Source organism: Lissotriton vulgaris, chromosome 3_1 (genome assembly GCF_964263255.1).
Source record: "Lissotriton vulgaris chromosome 3_1, aLisVul1.2, whole genome shotgun sequence".
NCBI lineage: Eukaryota > Metazoa > Chordata > Amphibia > Caudata > Salamandridae > Lissotriton > Lissotriton vulgaris.
The window spans coordinates 1,934,756,603-1,934,782,925 of record NC_141689.1 but is presented as its reverse complement, the minus strand read 5'-3'; the positions used below and the strand labels follow the sequence as shown (position 1 = coordinate 1,934,782,925).

General features: G+C 45.9%; 1 protein-coding gene across 2 annotated transcripts in view; it reads right to left on the bottom strand.

Moving 5' to 3' along the window:
- The window catches only part of LOC147728640 (palladin-like), a 407,759-nt gene extending 381,975 nt beyond the window's left edge, over positions 1–25,784 (bottom strand). For both annotated transcript variants that reach the window (XM_086962405.1, XM_086962406.1), the window contains exons 1-2: positions 25,647–25,784; positions 16,620–16,643 (exon numbers count right to left, since the gene is read on the bottom strand). The gene's annotated coding sequence lies outside the window, so the exon portion shown is untranslated. The remainder of the gene's footprint in view (positions 1–16,619; positions 16,644–25,646) is intronic.
- Between the last annotated feature and the right edge of the window lie 539 nt (positions 25,785–26,323).

Here is a 26,323-nt window from a genome sequence, read left to right as displayed (position 1 = left end):
CAGCAGTAAAATGCTAGTGTTTTGTGACCGTAAAATGTGGTTGCAAAATATTCATACGTAGGGCTGCGAGTCGTTACTAGGAAGGGCTGCCCTTGGAATGCCCCTTCCTAATTGCGAGTCGCTAAACATTATTTTTCGAGTCGTTATTTTTTGTGACTCGCAAAACAATGTTTGCACATGGCCCTATCAGATTTAGCATGCGCAAACGGGTCGCAAACCTGTTTTCGCATGCTAAATCTCGTTGTACATCTGTCCCCATGCGTAAGAAACAGAGATCTGGCTCATAAGCCTTTAATTGAGGTGGCCAATCAGGCATTAGCCATATTGAGTTAATGGTCAGTATATCTGTGCACCCGCCCCAGGACCTCCTGAGACTGCTAGAGTCACAGTTTCATGAGTGAAAGGATCTGACCCCTGAAATGATTGGCCAGATGGCTCCACATCACCAGGACACCATGTTTTCAGTCATATGCCTTCCTTTTACCGTTTACTGTCACCCGCTGCTTTTGTCCATTTGATTCAATTGAAGTCAATCAAGACTACACCTAGTCATGCTCATTGATTTGGTAAATCCGGCAGTAGAAGTGTGGTCTACTGGTTGTCTGAAATTAACTATTTGAATGGCCTGAAAACTATCCCAGAACGTAGAAAACTGCCATTGGCCTTCATCTCCACTGAAGAGATTCATCAGTTGCTAAAAAGCTGTTCTTGAAGTGGATTTGCAGTTTTCCTGTTAAAAGGCATAAATTGATGGGTGCAAATGTAATTATGAACCCCGATGAGTGATGTTGAACCACCCATATTCATGTCTCAGACCTTCAACACAAGAGGGTAATTTTTGAACTTCAGCACAACTGGCCATAGGAGCAACAGGTTTGGGGTTGCAGCACAACTGAAGAGTCCACAGTTGAACTGAAGCTGTTCCTGTGATTGTCCACATATAGCACGCTGCAACCTTTCCGATGTACTAATTAATCTAGTATGTATTAGTGATCTTATTACCGACCCGGGTTGCAAGCCTTGAATAAGGCCTCACATTTGTTTTGAACCCCACTAAACAAAAGATAAATCAGATGCTGTAATGTCCAGCAAACTGTTCCAAGCATCTGCTTGTTAGTTGTATGTTCTAGGAACCTTTGTTGAGATTCAATCTTCTTCCACAGGTCAGTTGCACAGCTTAAACTGCATCCTGTTATTTCTGCCAAATTACTACTGGACATGCAAGATACAATGCATTACTCATGCTAATTCCATGCTGCTGCCCCATGTTTTAACCCATTTGTTCCTGAAGGGACCAGAGTGCCACATACAGATTTATTTTAAGACCACAGGCTCGGGGAAATAGTTTTTCGGTCGAGCCTAGTGGCAACGCGCATGCACTGCTCACACTGTGAGACTGCTGTAGTACAGTATGAGAAAGAAGCCGCGCCCTCTCTCTTCCCATATTTTTCATTGACTTGTGTTAATGTCTTTCGTAAATGTAGCCTTCGGATTCGTTAATAGGCTTGTTAGTCCCTCTTTCGTACAGCCTCGTCTTTATTTGTACCCTCCCATGGTGACTGGCCCTTTTACTTCAGTTGTTACACAGAACCGGTTACTTAGGGCCCGATGTAGGTACCAAATACCGGTCGGAAACGGCCGATTTCGGCCGTTTCCGACCGGTATTTGGCCTACTGAGATGTAGGGGACCTTTTTTTGTCCGATTCGGTATTTTACCGATTCGGTAAAATTACCGAATCGCAAAAATACCGAATCGGTAATTTTACCGATTTTTTAAATTTGGGATGTAGGTGGGACTACTTTCCCACAGGCCCTTCAGATTCGGTATTTTAACACCCAATCCAATTGGGTGTTAAAATACCGAATCCAGGTGTGCATGCACATGTGTGCATGCACACCTATGCCATGTGACAGACAGACATGCCCTTAGGGCATGTCTGTGTGCCACATGGCTCACATGCCTTTTTTTGGGGTGCTGGAGGGTGTCAAAGTGACACCCCCTGCACCCTTGCACAAATCGGTAATTACCGAATCGGTAATTACCGATTCGGTAATGCCCATTGATTCCTATGGGCTTCAAGGCCCATAGGAAGCAATGGGGGATACCGAATCGGTATTTACAGAATCGGTAAATACCGAATCTTACAGATTCGGTATTTACCGAATCTGAAATACCTACATCTCCCCCCCTCTAATTTACCACTTCATAAATACCGATTCGGTATGATTCGGTATTTATGAAGTGGTAAATGTAGATTTACCTACATCGGGCCCTTAGTCTGTAAGCACTATTAACTTTATTGAGTTCCTCTTACTGCAGGCCAGACATACCCTGCTTCAGCTGAAACTGCTTGTGTTTTTTTAAGCAACAGGGCCGCCCGTAACACGGTCGCCTGCTTTCAATCTCTTTAACCCGGCATTATCTTGTGTCTGTTTCAACCACCCGAAGTAAAATGGATTTAGAAATGATTAGTGAATTAAGTAATGTGAATTCCAGGTAGCACATAATCCTGTGCTAATGGGCTGAAGCTGACAACAGCACTTCTGTGTTACGTGTCATCTGTACTAAAGCCACTGACAGGTTCAAAAGCCTGTTTTATTACCAACTCCATCACCAATACCACCAATACCACCACCACTACCACCATCTCCACCAATACCACCACCACCAATACCACCGCCAATACCACCAACAATACCACCACCACTGCCAATACCACCTCCACCACCACCACCACTGCCAATTCCACCACCATCAACACCACCACCAATACCATCACCACCATTACCACCAACACCACCAACACCAACACCACCAATACCACCACCACCACCAATATCACCATCACCACCACCACCTCCACCACCAATACCACTACCACAAACACCACCACCGCCAATACCACCAATACCACCAATACCACCACCACCATCAATACCACTACCAATACCACCACCACCACCACCACAACCAATACCACCACCACCAATACCACCACCACCAACACCACCAACACCACTACCACCAATACCACCACCACCAACACCACCAACACCACTACCGCCACCACCAGTACCAATACCACCAATACTACCACCACCACCACCAATACCACCCCCTCCACCAATACCACCACCACCAATACCACCACCACCAACACCACCACCATCAACACCACTAATACCACCACCAATACCACTATCACCACCACCAATATCACCACCAATACCACCACCAATAGCACCACCACCACCACCCATACCACCACCACTAATACTACCACCACCTCAGCACCTCTCGCTCACTTGTATTAGAAGGGGCACTGTAAGAGACCGGAGCTGCAGCCGAGACCATACCTCCCTCCCTCCATGCTTGCCATAAAGCACAGCCTGCCCTGCACCAGGAGGTGAAGCCAGTGACCTACTACAGCTGGAGTGTTTTTTATTAGGCCAAAGATAGCAATGGCATTATGGAATGCCATACTGCACACTCAAATCACGCAGAAGGCAGGAAATAGCCCCCCCGCTCTTCCTCCTGAGATGCAACAGTGTAATCACAGAGCGAAAGGTGTTGGAACGCTTTGTTAGTGTTTATAGCTCAAATCATATGTAACTCTCACTTGACACTTTGTGTCTGTGCAATTTACAGCACTTACACATCTTCTTCACTGCACTATTTATCGCTACTTTGAAGACGTCTCTTCCTCTGATATTTACAACCTAACAAACGGTCGAGAAGGCCCTTTATTGCAAGAGTTGAAGCTACTAGTATTGTAAATGACCCCCGCAGCCCCCTCAGTGTGGGGGACACCCAAGCTCCAGGGGGGCCCCTCAGCACAGTACCCTGGCCTGAGAGCTCCTGATTGAGGTCGGAAGGGGTCCTCCCTCTACCTTGCAGGGTGGCCCCCTCAAGTTTTGTTATGCCACTGGTTGAAGGATGTATTAAATGGACAGGGGATTCAGGACCTTATCTTTGTATCTAATTTCAGGATTCATGTTAGGCGGTGCTACCTACACAATGGATAAATGGATGTTTATTCAGCAAAAGCACCTGCCTTAAAAAAGCAACCATGCCACTTATGTATCTTATTGTATTTACCTCCCATCCTGTAGTGTCCAATAACAGGATACCCCCCACTCTTCATGAAAACGCCCACAATTTAAGGGGTTTTGCCCATACATACGTGTCCTGTTCAAGGCTCGTTGTCCCGCTCTTGCATCGAAAGCACTAGGAAGCGCCACATCTCAGGACCACTGCCACTCTACAGATCCACAACCTACACTCTGAGTTGGCCTATGTGGTTCACAGTCCCTCTTCCGTGACTTCAGGGAAAGGTTAGGAGATCTTAAGACTGTGCCCACCACTGTGACGCCATGGGGCCTCTCTCGCCTCATCCTCACACAGAGCAATTGACAGTCATTTGAAAGTACTTCAATGGAAAGTGAGTGTTTATATTTGATGCCTTGCTGGCTGTAGATAAACAGTGAGAGGTCTTGGCATCATAGTATGGGGTGCTGAGGCTGTAGTGAGGAATAAAGAGCTGGAATTTGAGGCCAATATATAATCTCAAGAATTTGTCCTCAAGCCTTAGGTAGCGGGGAAGGGAATATCAGATATTGGAGTCATAGGTATGTTGGGTTTTTCCATCAACTCCTTGAATTTTACAGGCTTCATAGCATGCAGGATCAGAGAAACCAACGTATGCATCTGATCGGCTGGTATTTACATTTACACTTGTATACGTCAGTTGGAGGCCTTCCATACAAATCCTTGCTGACTATTCACAAAGTTTTGTAGTGGCCACTTTTCTAGAGGAATGTGCCACACTACACCTGATGAGTCTGGTTCTCCAGGATCCCTCAGATGTGTGCCATCAATACTAGCATCAGTGAAAGGCAGACACAGAACATCTTGCTTTAAATTGTGTTTGTAATTGCAGAAAGATTCAGTGATATAAGGGTGTAGATAGACAGGCTCCTGCATTTACGGGAGCATGACATTCTTCCCTTACATTGATTAGGTTGTTTCTGGTCCTTGAAATGTTTAGAAGAAGGACTGAAAGGTGCTAATGATGTAGTGCGATTCCAGGTGGAAGCAGAGGTTCTCGGGCAGGATTGTTGTAAAGATCTTGACCACGAAGTTCCGATATGGGTCGGAAGTTAGCTATGATGCCTAGGTTCAATTTTCAGAGAAAATTGCAGACTAGAGTTTCTAGGGTAATGTTCCAAATGCCATGGAGGTACTGATAAAATGTGCTAAACTGGCATTGCCAGGTTAGGAACTATTGCATTGCAAGTGTCTATAACTGGAGACATTTGTTTGAGGCCGGGCAGGATTTAGGTCACCTTATTCTCTTGAATGAGTCGATGTTGCTATGAAAAAAAGAGTTATCTGGTGACTTTGACCACTCTCCACCTTAGCAGCATCCCATCCAATATTTGAAATGAGAGAGGATGGTGTCAGCTTTCATGGACCGCAGCTCAGCTCATTTGTATCTCTTGCAGTTCAGGGAACAAGTTCTGTGATCAGCATGGATCAAAGGCTTTTCCTAGTTTATGATCTGTAATTTCATTCGAAGCTGGTCCTCTGTAAACCAAGCACTTGCACATGATTTTGATCAATTTCCTCTCTTTTTGAGAGGTGCGATTTAGGAAAGGAATATGATTATCCCTTTCTGATGACGTCCATGATTGTCTCAGAAAGAGATTTGGCTGACGCGTTGTGGTAGGGAATGCATTCAAAATGGCAGTGGCTTTCTTTTTGAGGTTCTGTGTTAAATAAAACACAGATTCCTATTGGCCCGTGTGCATTGAGTTCCGAGCTCACTGTCAATGGTGAAATCTATGAAAGATTTTCCAGCACATGTAAGAAACAGGTAGCTTGAAATGTAGAGTTAAGGAATAAGGGATGTAAGGTAAATGAGTACCCATATTGATAACCCGGGGAAATCTAAAGTTGCTCAAGTCATAAACAATTCCTTCAGCCTGTGTGGGTGTGTTCAGCCAGATGTTTATGTGACCCATTAAGTCAGTTCTGGATGACAGAGATGGATTGTTGGGCAAGGGTTATCAGACAAGAGGATACAAATGCATTTTCTTTGGAGGATGTTAAAGAACAGTGCATTTGAGGGAGTAGCTGCCTGTTAATACAGTTGATCAGAAACATTTAAGGTTTAGAGATGAGGTCCCAGGATAGGGTTGAGCAATAAAAGGACACTCTCCTCACAATTCATGGTACCGCTTGAGTCGGAAGGGGGAATGACACCCTAAAAGCTTTCCCTTTTTAGTAGCCCAGGCAGGTGTGGGAGAGAAAACAAGGGTGAAGCTTTGGCTAGGCACATGCAGACCTGCCTATCCAAATCACGGACAGACCAAGACAAATACACTTCTTGGCTTTATTGCTGATTTCTATGAAAATAAACCAAATAATAAATATAGGAAAACATATAAATGCCTATTTCAATTATAGTGTTGCAGTAAATAAATGAGTATTTAGAAATGTTTATGATGACGTTTCCAAACTCCCAGCAATTGCTGGCTGACAGCAATAGGACACATCCTTAGTTTTACTACTACACTCCTATAAAACCAGAGTGTTGCATTTAGCAGGTCAGTGGGCTTGAGAGGAAGTGTAACATGTGCACTTTCAGGGAAACAGAACCAGGCAGGGCCAGATGTACGAATCATTTGACCGTTAAAATGCATTTTGCAATGTACAGAAGACAAAAAGTGACTCAGTAACTTGTTACCAAATCGCATTTTTGCGATTTGGTATTAGGAAGGGGTGTGTTTAGAGCGCCCTTTCCTAATACTGAATAGCACTGGTATGTATGAATGTTTTGCGACCGGGAATGTTAGTGATAACCCATTCGGAAAAGAAACCCAAGGGAATGTGGGCGCCAACATTTTTTAAGAGCAGGCAGTGGTCTCATGGACCGCTGTCTGCTCTTATAAAATGAAAAGGTAGCTTTTCATTTTTATTTTTGAAATGCATCCCATTTTCCTTTAGGAAAAACGGGCTGCATTACAGAAACTTTTGCTTTATTTAAAAAGCAATCGCAGACATGGTGGCCTGCTGACCGCAGCAGGACACCATCCCTGTGATTGGAGCCATTCACAATGGGTTGCACATTGCTCATGAAGGCAGGTCTATTTGCGACCCACTGCGAATTGCTAACATGTCAAACACACTGCTGTTCACCGCAGTTTGGGATTTACTAATAGCGATTCGCAAAAATGTGCTATTAGGAAATCACAAACAAGCGATTTCATACATCTGCCCCTGGTGCTTAGTGAAATAGCCTGAACGAACAACTACATTTTAAAGTTTGCAAATCATGTGCTGCAGATGGAATGAAAATCCAATGGGATGTAGTATGGCACTGACAATGGAATCAATCAGAGCTCAAGGACATGCAAAGATTAACTTGTAAATCACCAGCTTTGGTACATTGGAAATCTGTGACAGAGTTTTGATTAAATAGCAGAGACTTCTCAACAAGCACAAGTTTAAAAACCAGCAGCAAATTTATAAAATATTCTAAGATTTTGAAAATATGGGATATTACCCACAAATTTCTATGGTATGTCTCTCCAGTGAGAGAGAAAGTGCACAGAAGCACTGAAAAAGCAGGAGGAGTGATTAGAACCAAGAAGGCTGGGCGGCAGCTATCACCCCAGGCTAGCAGACAGCTGGCACTGGTTCAGATACTTACTGTAATGACAGCTCAGCAGTAATGCAAGATGGGCAGAGCACATGTACAGTGAGTTTTAATGCCAACAATAACAATAATTTATAACTGAAGTGTAAAAATGCCAGAGGCTCCATGGCACTTTTAGATGACAGGTCCAGATACTATCCAGAGACTACCCATTGGTAGAGCAACCAAGGTTTGAGGGATAAGCTTTATTCTGAGGCCAAGTCAAAAAGTGCCCTGTATCTCTGAACCACCAAGAAAGATCTTACACCAAAAAAACGAAAAGCAATTAAAATTGAAAATTCTATTGTATCTGGACGTTGAAATGGGCCAGAAAAAAGGAAAACAATAGAGATATAGCAAGGACATGCCACACCTACACAGGAAAGAGGCGCAACTCCATGTTCGATCACACAGGGTGGCAGCCAATGACGTGAACACAGTGCCAGAGTAATCTTACTGACAGTGTCTTATCAAGTGCCACAAAGTAGGCGGGCAGCTGCGTAACATTCCATTCCGCTGCTATGTAACCCTCCCCCACTTAGTAGCCATGGTGCGGATTGGCATGAGGTCAAAAGTGGGTGGATGGGTGCAATCGCTACGACATCGTCACTTCTGGGGTAGAGGCTTAAGGGCTTTCATTAACCATTTCCCGCCTGTGACCTCCCTTTCTTTTTATTGGTCTCAGCAAAACCTTCCTTGCCCATTACCCCTTATAAATGAGGATTTCTGGTTTTTGAGGTTTAACGTGTCAATCCTGTATTGTTCGTGCAGTTATTCTGTGCTTTGCAAATGGAATGACGGGGGATCCAGTACCTATGGCTCTCAAAATCAAGCATGCGAACAGAGAGGGCCGTGGTTGATATGTCTCCGAAAGCATCTGGATGGGATCCGGGTTGAAAGCGATGCTCTCTGGATCCCCTAGGACGGTCACAACCCTTAGCAGTTCAGGAGTTGGCCTGTGATTACTCTCCTCTTAGTGGGAGCTTTGCTCTCCTGGATTTTGGTCTTCAGATGCAGTCACCCCTTGTAAGCCAAATGTAGTACTGCATCAATTAACATATAAAGATGTACCCCTGATGCAGAATGAATCTTACCTTATTTTATCACAGGAAACAGCCTGTACAATGAGGTTTTTACCACAGGGGGCGTGTGGGGTCTCCCCCACAAATACATTGGGGCAGATATATGTTGCCTGACGCATCACTGCAAATCGGCAGAGATGCGCCAGGAAAGATACGGCATGCAGGTTTTTTCTTGCGCCACCCATGATGCGCCGCATTTACAATGCAGCGCACCATGGCACAGGAATAAACAGATGCATGTCGCATCTAGGGCGTGAAGTTGGCGCAGTGCTGAAGTTGTGTTGCATGCGGCACACAACTCCAGGACTATTCCAACTTGCCCTATCTCTAACGTGGTGCGTCAGCCTTACGCCTGCTTGAAGCAGGCGCAGGGTTTTGACGCATCAGCGTTGGGAAAGTGACTCAGTGAAATCTTGTAGATTTCACTGAGTCATTTTTCAGGGGCGTAGCTGCGACGGAAACCCCACCCTGAGCGGAAACGCCCACATGAAACCTGACGCAGGTTTCATGTGGTGCAGGGCATAACACCGTGACGCATCTCCATAGATGCGTCACAATGTAAGTATGTTGCAACTTGGCGCAGGGTTTACGCCGCTGCTGCGTCACAGAAGTGATGCAACAGCGGTGCAAGTCCCACATAAATCTGCCCCATTGTTTTTATATAAATAAACAATGTGTGGTAATAGTATGCGTTGCAAAAAACATATGTGTTCTTAAAAAATGCAGGGTAAAAAATGCGCTGCAAAGGCATGCAAAGTATTTCACTGCGTTTGTTTTGTCATTCAACCTTTATCAATAGATACATGCAGATGGCTCACAATTGAACCCAATACATAGTTTCAATAAACCCAAGAATTACATTTTCTCCAACAGATTTGGTGCGCTTCCTTATATTTTATTGGTTCCTCGTTTGATATGGTTCTGTTTGGTGTTATTGTATGAAAGAATCTGGTTTCATTATTAGGCTATGAGATATCAGTGCTATGTGACAATGGTGAAAACATTTCAGTAGTAGTTTTGAACACACTGCAGACAAAGGTATACCTCTGGGAGCCCAAGATACACCGTTAGAGCAGTCAAGACGGGATGAGATGTTGACTTCAATGGGCTGGTATCTGTTGGCCCGTCACTGAAAGACAATGTCATTGTACCTATTCTTAAGGATAGATCAAGTTTGATGGTCAACAGAGGAAAAAGCTGAAGAGATGCTGAGGAGGATAGGAAGCCAATCCCCATTGTCTATTATGTGGCAGGCATCATCACCCACCTGGATGCTTGCTTTCATTGGGCTGCACTGTTGACTGAATCCTGATTGACAATCCTGTAAGTCTGATCTCTTTCACTCATATGGCTGAGGAACAAGCGACTACTCAGTGATCTTGCCCAGAAAAGGGAGGTGTGTGATTGGGTGATAGTTGAAGTTGACCTGATTGAAGCTGGTGTTTTAAAAAAAATGGGAGGATCTGTTCAAACTTGAGGATTTGGGGCGAAAATACCCAGGAAGCCTCTCTTACATTTCACTTGTGCAAACACAAGTCCACTTGAGGCTTCATCCGGCTTGTGAGGACAGAACCAGTTATTATAGAGAGCCTGCAAATAGGTCAAATAATTTCATGAATGTCTCAAAAAGAAATAACTTTGTCTGATTGAAACTGGAAGAAAGTTGCATTACAGAGTAGTTTGCATTGAGGAAGATCTTCTGCATAAACTGCAGCTCATGGAAATTGGTACATTTTTATTATCTGATTCCAGTTTGAATTAGGCGTAAAAAGGATCAAAACCACAGATATAACAGGGACACAGAACATGCACCTTCTTGACAGGAACAACAGCCCATTCCAAGCCAGTGAGTTCAATGTATCCCTACCGGTCTTTGGCAGTCAACGAAGTGAATGTAGCACTGGAGTAATATGTTCGCGAGTTCCTGCAGAAGACTAGCTTACGGAACATGCTGCAAGCAAATAAGGGATTCCTGTGGTGAGCCAAGGTACACGCTGTTAAAGTAGTCAAGGCAGGATGAAACCAGAGTAATAGCACCTGGGCCCTGATGAGAGAAGCATGCGTTTTGGAGAATGTGTGTTAGAGCATTGAAATGTCTAAAGTATGAAATGATGACTGGGCTAATCTGCTTAACAAGGGTAAGATCATTGCCAAGTGCAATGCCAAGGTATTTCATGGAGGCAAATGTCAATGAAGAAAGGCCCCTTACAGCTACCCAGAAGTGGTTGCTTCAAAGTGGCAAAGACATGTTGGGTAGATTAATTTCACATATGCTGGAAAAGGGATTTTGAAATGTAATCACCTATGTGATGTTGTGTTATGTTAGTTGGTATTTTTGCAGGACACCTCTGCTTTTTTTATGGTCTGGTAGCACAAAGGGCTGTCTGAGTGGTGAAATTGCATGTGTCTCTAGATTTCCTGCGGTACAAAAGGGGGTGGTAATTGACGGAGCATCTGAACCAATCAAACACTCACACCCAGTCAAAAGATCTCGGTTTAATCCATCACAGTTCTTTAGCCCACTCTGCCACCCCAGTTCAGACATGGCTATATGCAAATCAGTCTGACCCTGTGCCTCATGGGAACAGTCCAGCCCGAACTGCCGAGCCATGCCTTCCCTGGACCGGAAACAAGCTTCCGAGGACCGGTTTCTGACATTCCAGCCGTCTTCAGCCCGGCTTGCTTGAATTCAGTGGCAAAGAGAGCAAGGGACTCAGGTCTGAGCATACCCTGCCACACTCATGGCGGCCAAAAGCGGTACAAAAGGGGGTGGTAATGGATGGACCATCTGAACCAATCAAACACTCACCCCCAGTCAAAAGATCTGGGTTTAATCCATCTCCGTTCTTTAGCTCACTCTGCCACCCCAGTTCAGACATGGCTATATGGAAATCAGTCTGACTCTGTGCCTCATGGGAACAGTCCAGCCCGAACTGCCGAGGCATGCCTTCCCTGGACCGGAAACAAGCTTCCGAGGACCGGTTTCTGGCATTCCAGCCGTCTTCAGCCCGGCTTGCTTCAATCCAGTGGCAAAGTGAGCAAGGGACTCACGTCTGAGCATACCCTGCCACACGTATGGCGGCCAAAAGCGGTACAAAAGGGGGTGGTAATGGACGGAGCATCTGAACCAATCAAACACTCACACCCAGTCAAAAGATCTGGGTTTAATCCATCACCGTTCTTTAGCCCACTCTGCCACCCCAGTTCAGACATGGCTATATGAAAATCAGTCTGACCCTGTCCCTCATGGGAACAGTCCAGCCCGAACTGCCGAGCCATGCCTTCCCTGGACCGGAAACAAGCTTCCGAGGACCGGTTTCTGGCATTCCAGCCGTCTTCAGCCCGGCTTGCTTGAATCCAGTGGCAAAGTGAGCAAGGGACTCACGTCTGACCATACCCTGCCACACTTATGGCGGCCAAAAGCGGTACAAAAGGGGGTAGTAATGGACGGAGCATCTGAACCAATCAAACACTCACACCCAGTCAAAAGATCTGGGTTTAATCCATCACCGTTCTTTAGCCCACTCTGCCACCCCAGTTCAGACATGGCTATATGCAAAGCAGTCTGACCCTGTGCCTCATGGGAACAGTCCAGCCCGAACTGCCGGGCCATGCCTTCCCTGGACCGGATACAAGCTTCCGAGGACCGGTTTCTGCCATTCCAGCCGTCTTCAGCCCGGCTTGCTTGAATCCAGTGGCAAAGTGAGCAAGGGACTCACGTCTGAGCATACCCTGCCACACTTATGGCGGCCAAAAGCGGTACAAAAGGGGGTGGTAATGGACGGCGCATCTGAACCAATCAAACACTCACACCCAGTCAAAAGATCTGGGTTTAATCCATCACCGTTCTTTAGCCCACTCTGCCACCCCAGTTCAGACATGGCTATATGGAAATCAGTCTGACCCTGTGCCTCATGGGAACAGTCCAGCCCGAACTGCCGAGCCATGCCTTCCCTGGACCGGAAACAAGCTTCCGAGGACCGGTTTCTGGCATTCCAGCCGTCTTCAGCCCGGCTTGCTTGAATCCAGTGGCAAAGTGAGCAAGGGACTCACGTCTGAGCATACCCTGCCACACTTATGGCGGCCAAAAGCGGTACAAAAGGGGGTAGTAATGGACGGAGCATCTGAACCAATCAAGCACTCACACCCAGTCAAAAGATCTGGGTTTAATCCATCACCGTTCTTTAGCCCACTCTGCCACCCCAGTTCAGACATGGCTATATGCAAAGCAGTCTGACCCTGTGCCTCATGGGAACAGTCCAGCCCGAACTGCCGGGCCTTGCCTTCCCTGGACCGGAAACAAGCTTCCGAGGACCGGTTTCTGCCATTCCAGCCGTCTTCAGCCCGGCTTGCTTGAATCCAGTGGCAAAGTGAGCAAGGGACTCACGTCTGAGCATACCCTGCCACACTTATGGCGGCCAAAAGCGGTACAAAAGGGGGTGGTAATGGACGGCGCATCTGAACCAATCAAACACTCACACCCAGTCAAAAGATCTGGGTTTAATCCATCACCGTTCTTTAGCCCACTCTGCCACCCCAGTTCAGACATGGCTATATGGAAATCAGTCTGACCCTGTGCCTCATGGGAACAGTCCAGCCCGAACTGCCGAGCCATGCCTTCCCTGGACCGGAAACAAGCTTCCGAGGACCGGTTTCTGGCATTCCAGCCGTCTTCAGCCCGGCTTGCTTGAATCCAGTGGCAAAGTGAGCAAGGGACTCACGTCTGAGCATACCCTGCCACACTTATGGCGGCCAAAAGCGGTACAAAAGGGGGTAGTAATGGACGGAGCATCTGAACCAATCAAGCACTCACACCCAGTCAAAAGATCTGGGTTTAATCCATCACCGTTCTTTAGCCCACTCTGCCACCCCAGTTCAGACATGGCTATATGCAAAGCAGTCTGACCCTGTGCCTCATGGGAACAGTCCAGCCCGAACTGCCGGGCCTTGCCTTCCCTGGACCGGAAACAAGCTTCCGAGGACCGGTTTCTGCCATTCCAGCCGTCTTCAGCCCGGCTTGCTTGAATCCAGTGGCAAAGTGAGCAAGGGACTCACGTCTGAGCATACCCTGCCACACTTATGGCGGCCAAAAGCGGTCAAAATTTCCTGCAGCAGACCAGTAAGTCATAAATGGGATGCTTTCACTTGTCACTTTCACCCAGGTAAATCAATTCCTGAGTTTACGTCTCTCTGTTCTGGGGTCATTGTCTACCATTCTTGGTGGCAGTGTCTCCTTTTCCTAGATCGATTTCTATTATTGACATTTCTCTCTTCCTGTCCCATGTCTATATTTAGCAGCAAACGGGGTACCAGTGTCTTCGTGCCACCTCTATACTTGTCTCCAATACCTGGTGTATGCGCATCTATTTCCGAGGGCCTGTGTCTTAATGTCCTGATATATGTGCATTCTTGTCCCTGTATCGCCCTGTCCCAAAGTCAGAGTCTCTGCTGGAGACAGTAGGCCTTGGGTAAGCCAAAGTCTGAAGACATGTAGTGGTGTGGAATACCCTCAATACTTGGCTCCTGGATACCTGGTGCTGAATTGCCACATCTCAGCAAGTTTGAATTAGCTGTAAGGTCTGGGAGAGAGTGACAAGCAGGAGAAGGTTAAAAGGTAGGGGACAATGCCTTGGTGGAATAACATGATTTCTATGGTGGGATATGCCCACTAGGGACATAAAAGAGGCTCTCAGAAAATAATCACAGCAGTTGCTCTTTGGACCTGCTGGATTATTAAGGTGGAGCTGAGAAGAACACAGCACATAATCTCGGCCGATGGTGTTAGTCATTATTAATGCAGCTGACTTCCCACTGTAATAGGATGGGGTTCTCGCTGTTTGGCGCAAACTACTCCTGATGCCATCATTACAACCTCAAAAAGTGGCAGACTGGTGAATGGTTTCCATGACTCTGCACCCTTGTCAAATCGTCTCCCATACCACATCTTCATACTCCTGGCTGTAGACTCCAGAAGCACGTTTACATGTTAAGCATTCTGGGATAGGACAATTAAAACTCATACATATGGCTGGCAGAGAGGGAAGAACTGCCTTGTCACTGTTTAAAGTGATTTCTGAAGCATCACAACCAAGGATGGCCCATACTTGGTGTAAGGATCAACATAAGGCCAGGAATGGCAGCCTATGGGATACTTGCACATGGTGAAAATGCACATCTGGGAGGTGCTCAATGAGAGAGGGGAGGCTTCAATAAATCATGAAAGCATCAAAGGTTTTTGAAGCCTAAAGGATAGGAAAGCTGTGTGTGCAACGCAGTACGTCATGCTTCATGATAGTGGAAGCTTCCCCTGCCATCACTTAAGTAAGCAGTACAATAGGTGTGTTGTGATGTGGTGGCATCGGAAGGGGAGAAAAAGGCTTCCTCAGGTGGGGAATCACCATGGCAGACTAAACAGATGGGAGGACTACACAGCAGGGAAAGGAGCTGGTGATACTATTCAGCAAATCAGAACCAATGGCGCCCATGCATTCCTTCAGTGCTGACACGCAGGGGTCTTGCAGGGTGCCAGAGCAGTGGCTATATGATACAAGAGTTAAACGCCAGCCATAAGAGAAAGCACAATTCAAAGAAGTCTTCTAAGACAGTGAGCATCCTGGGCAGGGAGCTCAAGAAGGTCACCATGCATGGAGCTATATTCTTCTTCAATGTTTATTCTCATCCTTTTCCTCCTTCACAATGATGTAGTAAGCTGGTTGTTCATTTAGTAAGGCAGGGGTATGAGAGCTGCCAATTAAGCATTATTCAGTCAGCCCTTCCCTCTCCTAGACTGGGAGAATGTCCTTTGGTTCTGCCATGTAGAAGGCTAGTACCTCTGTGATGAGCTTCAAGAGAGACACTGAGCAATGGTATGTGATGTGGTGTTCTTCCATCGATGAGAACACAGGAGAAGTGAGAGAGAAGCAAGAGGGTAAGAGAAATCCTGACATCAAAACTCACAAAGAGGGCGCAAGAAGGGTAGTGAATTAGGTGCAGCAGCCTACCATAAGAACAAAACAAGCATCGGCAATGCCAATAGGTCTGGCTTTAAAGGAATGTTGTATAGTCATATGAAGCGTTACAAGTAAATAGCATAGGAATAGATATGTATTTGTGCAGAAGCAGAGAACAGTAGAATAATATTGGTGTAGATTAAAAGTTCAAGTGACAGTTGCAGTGTTAAGCCAGACATAAAAACCCATGTAGGTTAATGACTGCCCTCCCATCTGTATTGCTGCCAGAGAAAAACAATATGAATTATCTAGTTATCTAAGACCCTTTAATAACATTCCAAAGTCATGTGTGCGCACTTGAAAGTTCAAGCACAGGAAGCTGGATAAATAAAACAAAATTATCACAGCTGCGTGAAGGGCAAGCAGTTTTTTTGTGAAAGCACACAATTTCTGTCTAATCAAAACATGTGTTCCCGGCTCCCAACGTGTGGGCGGAGCCAAGCCCCTCTGTGAGGAAATGTGTGCATTCAAGGAACCGAGTTCCTCCCTTTAAAAAAAAAAAAATCCTTCCTAATATTCAACATTGTTGGTAATGGTTTCTATAGCCATGTTTTGGGGTGTTTCATTTTGAAGTATGCATGCTCATCTTCAAAGACTTTTCTGCAGATTTTCTATTTTTCAGCTGAAGAGGTTACCTTTTTTATACATAAATTTGTAAAACATTTTTCACATATTTCAACTTTATTTTACAGATTAGGGTTGGTTTTAGACACGACAGAAGATCACATAAATTCTCTATGCAACAAAACCACACAGCATTGTTCACATGATTTTACCTTCACTTTGAACAAGTCAGAGACCAAAATGTCTTTATAATGGACACTCACCTGGTTCGGAGGCAGATCGAGGTTCTGTCAATGAGAAGAAAATAAAGAGAAAACAAGTCAATCGGTGTTTTGTTAGCACATCGTCATGTCTAGCAGGTTTTTATTGTAAGCCTATCTAGCTAGTATATTGTCAAAACATTATTTGAGAGTGGCCTTAATTATGGCTACTGTTTTGTACTGCACTGGAGAAATTCATTTTATATATATATGTTTGTACACAGTAAAGTTTTATGTATATTTGTACAGACTGTTTAGCATAAACCTAATCAAAAGGCAGCAGAAGATTGTACAGGGTTTATGATATATTGGCAGTAGAGGCAGTGGCCCAGTGTGGCACAACTTTACCCCCGCCGCTCTTACCTGTGCCTGTTGCGAGGGATAACCAGCACACACACACCCGCAGGGCGACAAACGCCGGGGCTGCCGAGGGCGGCCAAAGGTCTAGCTACGCCGCTGAGAGTGGGCAAAAGAATACTCCTATAATGCTATTTTTCTTACTCATAAATGCTTTTAGGAATCAGCTGCATGGACAACAACAAGAATAGTTATGGTAAGTCCAATCCTAGAAAAAAAAACATCCGCCGGCTGATGAACAGTAACACTATAACATCTCCTGTCATCTTTCCCACAGAACCTTCGAGCCAGGGCTGCAACTTCTAGGAATTTCCACTCCTTGTACCATAAGAAAATTAAACTTGAATGTATATACAATGTTCCCCTTTTTGCTTTGAAGCCTCCTTGGAGGAATAGTGTGAATTTTAGAGGACAGATTCATCTCAAGGGACAGAAGGATCGCTGGTGACAGGGTACAGGGACAGCCTGCTCTGTAAGAAAAATCGTAGCAAATGCAATGTGTTTGCTGCGCATTCTACGGGGGAGGCTATTTACTTACTTTGCTGCACACAAAGAGTCGTGTTAGGGAGCAGATGCGTGGTTGTGTCATACAACTCTGTGAATGTATCTAGAGACCTTCCACGGCCTTGAAGGGTGGCCAATGGGTACTAGTCGTGCGTAATTTATTAAATAAATAAATATATACATGCTGGTGGCCAAACTTCTTCCCAAGGGTATGTTCCCCACTTCCACAATAAACATGGCCCACTTTCACCACCAGTGCCGCCCACTACCACCACTGGCAGGGCAAAATACAAATCTTTTCAATTTAGAGATGGCACACAAAGATTCCAAGCTGTCCCAAATTATGCTTGACTATTTCACCCATCTTGACAGACATTCTTCTATACCTAGCCTTGCATTCAGACAGGTGAAGTCAAAAGCACAAGTTCCACAATGCAGTTGAAATATAGGACTGACTGCAGTACCGAAAGACAACATGGAACGTATGGAGGGTCATATGGGCCACAGACTTCCTGAAAAAATTATAGGCAATTTTGACTACTGAGACTAGAGTGAAGGTCTGCCTCGGCTAACCACTGACACACCTTCCATGAATCACGCACACCCTAGAGTCAGACATCAGCCTGAACTTTGCATTTTGACACTGTAGGCAGAAGGAGAGCAGTTGTTAATGGTGTTTTTTAGGTCTTGCCTATTATATCCTGCAGGGATAAATAGGCGAGATTATAGTAAGCGTAAAAGAAAAGTCTACCTAGCCTGCGGATCGCGTACAGTTCATGTGAGCTATGCACGTGCACAGAGCCAGCCACATCACACACCACCATTTGTCTGTGCCTCAGCATCAGACTTCAAAGGCTGTCACTCCCCCGCCCCTGCGTGCACATCGCACACCACCATTTGTCAGAGCCTTGGCATCTGACTTCAAAGGAATGCGCTCTCCCACTCCCCGCCCACCTCGCCACAGCAATGCCGAGAGCTTGGTTTTTTTTGCATACATTTCGCGGGGAAGCCGTGTTTTGTTCGGCGTTCTCTGTACCTTGCTTGTTTTTTTTTCTGGACGAAAGTAAAAGCCTACCGTGCTTGTTTACAGTAGCCTTGCTCCTCAAATGCTGTTGCTGTGTTGCCATCTCTCTAGGGACACTCAGCTTGAAAACACTCGACTTGCTAGCTGCAATGCTACATCCGATATGCTTTGCCTCTAGACACGTTGATCCCTCTCAGACTGTGCTGACTCTGCCCCTCCTGATTCTGAAACTGACCAACGCAGTCATAACGCAGTCTCTTCTCTCTGTCTTATGATGTCTGCCCTGCCACCATTTACTTCGGACCCTCAACCTCACGCCTCCACACCCTCCACACCCTCACACCTCCTCACCCTCACACACCATCACACCCTCTCACCCTCACACACCCTCACACCCTCACACACCCTACCTCACCCTCAAACCCTCACCCTCACACCATCACCCCCTCACCCCCTCACCTTCACAACCCTCTCACCCTCACCCCCTCACATCCCCACACCCTCACCCTCACACACCCTCACCCTCACATCCCCTCATCCTCACCCTCACACACTCTTTCATCCTCACACCCCTCACTCTCACACCCCATCACCCTCACACACCCTCATCCTCACCCTCACACACCCTCACCCTCACACACCCTCACCCTCACTCACCCTCTCACTCTCACACACCCTCCTACCCTCACACACCTTCTCACCCCCTCTCACCCTCACACCCCCTCACCCTCACATCCCCTCACCCTCACATCTCCTCACCTTCACCTCACACCCCCTCACCCTCACACCTCCTCACCCTCACATCCCCTCACCCTCACCACCCACCCTCTCACCCTCACCCACCCTCTCACCCTCACACACCCTTTCACCTTCACACACGCTCTCACCCTCACACACCCTCTCACCCTCACACACCCTCTCACCCACCCTCACTCACCCCCACCCTCACACCCCCTCATCCTCACACACCCTCACAGCCTCACCCTCACACACACCCTCACCCTCACACCCCCTCATCCACACCCATACACATCCCAACACACCCTCACACCCCCACACACCCTCACCCTCACCCCCACACACCCCCTCACACGCCCTCACTCTCACACCCCCTCACCCTCACAACCCCTCACCATCACACACCCTCACCCTCACACACCATCACCCTCACTCACCCTCACACACCCTCTCACCCTCACACACCCTCCCACCCTCACACACACCCTCACACTCACACCCCCTCATCCTCACACAGCCACACCCACACACACCCTCACTCACCCTCTCACCCTCACACACCCTCTCACCCTCACACACCCTCTCACCCTCTCACCCTCTCACACCCTCTCACCCCCTCACCCTCACCCTCACACCCCATCACTCCCTCACCCTCACACAACCCCTCACACACCCTCTCACCCTCACACCCCCTCACCCTCACACCCCCTCACTCTCACACACCCTCATCCTTACCCCCGTCACCCTCACCCCCATCACCCTCACCCTCACACCCTCTCACTCTCACCCTAACACCCTCACCCTCACAACCCACACCCTCCCCATCACACACTCTCACACTCCCTCACCCTCACACCCCCTCACACCCCCTCACACCCCAACACCCTCGCACCCCTCACCCTCACACACCCCATCACTCTCACACACCCTCACCCTCACAACCCCTCACCCTCACTCCCCCTCACCCTCACACCCCCTCACCCTCACACACCCTCACACCCCCTCACCCTCATGCCCCCTCACACCCCCACACCCTCACACCCCCTCATCCACCCACACCCTCACATCCCCTCACCCTCACACCCTCACACACCCTCACCCTCACACACCCTCACACACCCTCACTCACCCTCACACACCCTCACTCACGCTCACACCCCCTCACCCTCACCCCCTCACCCTCACACACCCTCACCGCCACACACCCTCAACCCCTCTCACCCTCACTCAAACCTCACTCACCCTCACACACTCTCACCATCACACCTCCCACCCTCACACCCTCACCCTCACACCCCCTCACCCTCACACATCCTCACAAACCTTCACCCTCACACCCCCTCACCCTCACACCCTCACCCTCACCCTCACACCCCCTCACGCCCCCTCACTCACCCTCACCCACCCTCACCAGCGTAGCTTAACAAAACATAGCATAGCATAACAAAACAAAGCATAGGATAGCAAAACAAAATATAGCATAACAAAACAAAACATAGCATAGCAAAACACATCAAAACATAGCACAGCATAACAAAACATACCATAACAAAACAAAGCATAGCATAACATAACAAAGCATAGCAAAACAAAACATAGCATAGTAGAACAAAATTTAGCATAGCATAACAAAACACAACAAAACATAGCATAACAAAGCATAGCAAAACACAACAAAACATAGCATAGCATACCAAAACACAACAAAACATAGCATACATAACAAAACATGGCATTGCAAAGCATAGCAAAATATAGCATAGCATAACAAAACACAACATAGCATAGCATAACAAAACAAAGCTTAGCATAGCATAACAAAACATAGCATAAAAAAGCATAGCAAAACAAAGCATAGCATAATAAAACACAACAAAACATAGCATAGCACAACAAAACATAGCATAACAAAGCCTAGCATAGCAAAACACAACAAAACATAGCATAACAAAACACAACACAACATAGCATAGCATAACAAAACAAAGCATAGGATAGCAAAACTAAACATAGCATAGCATAACAAAACAAAGCATAGGATAGCAAAACAAAACATAGCACAGCATAACAAAACATAGCATAACATAACAAAGCATAGCATAACAAAACACAACAACACATAGCATAGGAAAACATAGCAAAGCACAACAAAACATAGCATAGCTTAACAAAACACAACAAAACATAGCATACCAAACACAACAAAACATAGCATAGCAAAAAAAAGCATAGCATAATAAAACACAATAAAACATAGCATAGCATAACAAAACATAGCATAGCATAACAAAGCATAGCATAGCAAAACATAGCATAGCATAACAAAACGTAGCATAGCATAACAAAACACAGCATACCATAACATAACAAATAAAAGCATAGGATAGCAAAACATAGCATAGCATAACAAAACAAAACATAGGATAGCAAAACAAAACATAGCATAGCATACAGCATCACTCCGCACCACCACAGCATCACTGGTTCGCCATCACAACATCACTCAGCGCCACCACAGCATCAATCTGTGCAACCATTCAACAACACCTGGTTCAAATATGTTCTCTCAATGTTTCAAGCTTTATTACAAATGTAACAAAAAGATGTAATATTTCACTTCTGTTATTGAATTTTTGTCACAATAAAATACACTGAACATAATCTTCACAAAAGTTATTTACAAAACTTTAAGCTATTGCCATTATAAATTACAATAACTTTTATTTAAGTATTAATTATTGAAAAAAAAATAAAAGCCATTGTTATTTGTAATATCAATACATGTAAGTCACGTAAATACAACACATATTGCATTACAAATGCTATGGGTGTCACATTTGCGAAAGTTATAACTATTGGCATTGTAAATGACAAAGCTATTAATTTTGCTATTTTCAAAAACAAAACATAAATAAAAAATGTGTCATTTACAATACCAATAGCTCAAACTTTCCTAATGCGAGACCTATTGCATTGCAAATGCCTGTTTAAGCAGTCATCTATTTAAAGGTGTCTGAATGTCACGACGGAGACATGATGCAGGCCCGGAGGTGTGAGCTTAGTCTGCACAAAAGTGCCTTAAAAGTCTGTACATCTAGTTACGGACTTGTCCCAAAAAGCAGAAATCTGATTTTTTTTTCTGGGTGGCGCTTTATTTGTAGGGGTGCTGATTGTCAGGGGAAATATTCAGCCTCAGAAAACTGGCTTCCATTAACACCCAGCCATAACTACAGGAGGGTGATGTTCGTAGGAGCACAAACATGTACCCTACTGTTAAGTCACAACTAAAAGTACAATCCACAGTACCTTAGAAAGGCAGACAACAAAACATCTAAAAACAAATGTGAATGAGTAAGCGTATGTGGTTTGCCTAATAGGTGGATTTTGATTATTGTTGTGTCTCGGATTCCCTTCTTGGCCTCTTTTCCACAAGTGGTTTGAAATCCATCAGACTCTGTGCAGTGTCTAATGCTGCTCCTGAAGGGGGGCAGCATCAGACAAGGCGACATGTTTGAGGCAACGACCATGGGCCAAGGCAACAGGGCTGATTAAGCCTGAGTTGCGCAGGCACTGTGAAGGAAGCGGTTCTTAATTTCAGCCCCTAGTTTCTGGTGCTCGGCACCAGCACTTTATTGTCAACACCGGCTCTTATAACAGCCAGCCACATGGTGGCGCAGTTTATCTGATTTTGTGAGGAACACAACAACAGTTGCTTAATAATTAAATATACATTAGAATCACTAAAAACCTGCCACCCAAAGCAATTAAAATAGGTTGGCTGGCATATGTTAGTAATGTTTCATGTATATTTAAAGTCTGAATTGTCACACTTATGTGAGTGTGAATGTTAGTTGGGTAGGTACTGTCATTGGCGGCGCTAATGGGGGCAATGGGTGGTGCAAGCTGCAGTGGCCTTCTGACAAAGGCCCTGGCACTTTTTCTTACTAAAATAAGTACTGGGAGGATGTACACTCTGAGAGGCTACAACTCCGCCAATGGCCATGGCTCGCCCTGCCATCAAGGAATGAGATACCATGGCACTAGGGGAAAAAACTGCCTGGGGACGATTATAACAAGATTTTAAGTGCCTTATTAATGTAACATGACCCAGCAGGCAGGTCTACTATTGATAGGAACCGCAGCACATAGGTGGGAAAAAGAGATTCTCAGTCCCCCAAACAGGGTGCCGGTTGGATCCACCTGCACCCATCACCACAAATGGGTTCTCTTAAGTGTGGGTGCATTTCTTAAGTGCATTCACTGTTGAGGTGACCCTGCAACCTGTAACTGGCATGTGCAGTGCTAACCATGAGTAGAGACAGGCTGTGTGCACTGGGCTACACTGCTTGGCTAGAGAAAACACCAGCAGCGGCTGGCATGACTCGCAGGTGGGGGGCGGGGGCAGAAGGGGCGGGAGCAGATTGCAAGGTAGCGCAAAGAAGAAAAAAAACAATTTCAAGCTTACCTTGCCACCGTGTCTCTGCTCCTTGCTTCCTGCTCTCCTTTTGGGACAGGAAGCCAGGCTTCCCTGACCAATCACAACGCTGCATTACCCAGGCTACCCTGACCAATTACAATGCTGCAATGCAGCGTTGTGATTTGTTTTGAGCATCCTGGTTCAACGCTCAACCAGAAAATGGGGGCCTGGGCTTGTTCTCCATGCAGGCTGTAATGCAGCCTGCATAGAGAATGGGGAAAGTGCGCATGTCTGCACATGACAGTCACTGCACACTTAGAATTGGGCAAACCACTCCTGCCCTGCTCCGTGAGCAGAGCAGCCCTGCCCTCCAGCAAAGGAAGGAAAATTAAAATGATAATAACTAAAAGTTATTATAATTTCATATTTCCTTTCCTTTACACTACTCAAAGCAGTGGGGCGACGCTACTCCGCCCTAGCGGAGGAGCCACCACTGGAAAACACCCATACAGAATTTGGGTTGGAGAAGGGAATAAATGGCGGCAACCAGGGCTCCAGTAGGGGTACGTCGCGGGTGGATGACGTCCCCCCACTTCTTTTACCTGGGGCACGATAACTATAAACTGCAACGGAGTGCAAGCCACCTTTCGTGACGTCACTTCCTGTTGTGACGTCAGCGTCCCCCCACTTCTTTTTTTAGGACTTGTGCCCTGGCGGCAACATTTTACTGGCAACACACTCAGGGCCACATACTCCGTGCTTCATTTCCATGGTATGCCACCCGAGCAAATAAAAAAAAGTAATATTTTAATATAGACGTGCTTCGACTCCGTCTGCATGCTCGACATTACAGAAGGGCAACCAGGCTAAACGACACAAGGCTACAAGAGCAGGTGGCCGGCGACTCTTACAGTCCAAAGTGTCATTTGCGTGGCATCGCAGTTTCTGTAGCAAGCCTTTTTTGGTCTCTGATTTGGCACAACATAAAAATATATCTTCAGTTAACTTGTTTGCCATAGTCTCACTACATGTTTATTTCAACATCATGACTGCACAAAAATCTCAGGTGAGAGCAATGGCTCCGAGAACTGACCGCTCGCCTCTGAACGTCTCAAGGCCGAACCGGCGTTTATCCTTTTAAGGTCAGTAAATTACAGTGGTTAATAGTAATACATGCCACTTTACAGGGATCATGGAAGACAGAAGTGAGGTATAAAGTCGTTTCATGTGGCTAATTTTGAAAATAGGATTTATAAACTGAAAGACAACGTGATTCATTTTAACTATGTACGGGGTCCTTTCATAAATTCATGACCATTTTGATTATATTTTGCACATTTATAGGTAATGGGTTTACACTTAGGTTTTGGTTCTGAATACATATATTTATTTGCTGTAAACATTTTTTTTTTCATTTTCAGATTTCTTTTAATTGCCAATGTATGAAACAGAGTTATTGGCACTACATTTGCTTTTCATATTTGATAGTAATTTACTGTTTAAGTACTTTTGAAAAACATTTAAATAAAGATACAAAAAATAGGTTATTTCATTATTATTATTGTTATCTTTGTCCTCATCTCGCCGTAAAGCGCTCACCCGCTGTCTGACGCTGCTGCAGTGCGCGCTCACAAGGACCACTCACACCACCAAGGCACACTGGGCCAGGATAATAAAACACCTTAGCTGCTGAAAGGTTCCCACGCGGGGAATGTAGGAATTATGTTAATTTATGAACGTTGGTGACTCTAACAAACTTCAGGCTGGCAAGGATTTGTGGGGAAACAGATGCTTATTGTTGTCTCAGGTGGTCGGGGCTAATGGAGTTCTCTCAACTCAGTCAGTACTGTACGTGCCTGCCCATTTTTTCAGCAGTAAGACTTTCAACCCCTCACACACCCACCCGACACACCGCACTGCACGCCCCCGATCATTAACAACACTGTGGACCGGCTGCCCGGGAGAGCAAGCACGTACGTCAGTCACTTACTTTTCTGAAGCAGCCGGAAGTCGGGAGAGTCTTGGATTTCAGTGCCCTGGCGAAACCAATTGACCTCCAGGGGAGGGGCGCCTCTAGCTCTGCACTCCAGCACCACCACCTGCCCTTCATAGGCCGCGATGCTTTGAAGCTCCTGAAACACGAGAAAAGTACTTTAAGCCACACTATCAGCCTGGCGAATCAAGAGAGGAGACACTCCCATGGCATCAGTATACCGAAGTACAGTATTGCAGTATGTATATTTTTAATCCATAGCATTGCATATTTCATTTTGAGCATTTTGACTGTCTCATATATATATCACCATTAAAATCATGGCTTCAAGATTTGCTTTTAAGCTATAGATCACTTGATAAAGAGACTCAAAGACGAATATTCACTCCCACGCACATATCATGAATCTTTTGAACTCCTACAAAGTAATGTTCCATGTTTATAGTGAGTGACTGTCCCAAAACTGCACTGCTTATCAAAAGCCAATGCTAGATTGAGTCTGGAAAGAAAGCATGGCAGTGTCTACCCACACCCACACAGAAAACGGGGTGCCATCGTTATCCGGCAGGTTCACCCCTGTCCAAGACCAATGTATCAAGAAGAGCCACCTTCCATTCTTATACTCATCACCACCCTCAACATCTGCAGCTCGAAGGGCTCCATCAGTGCCTTGC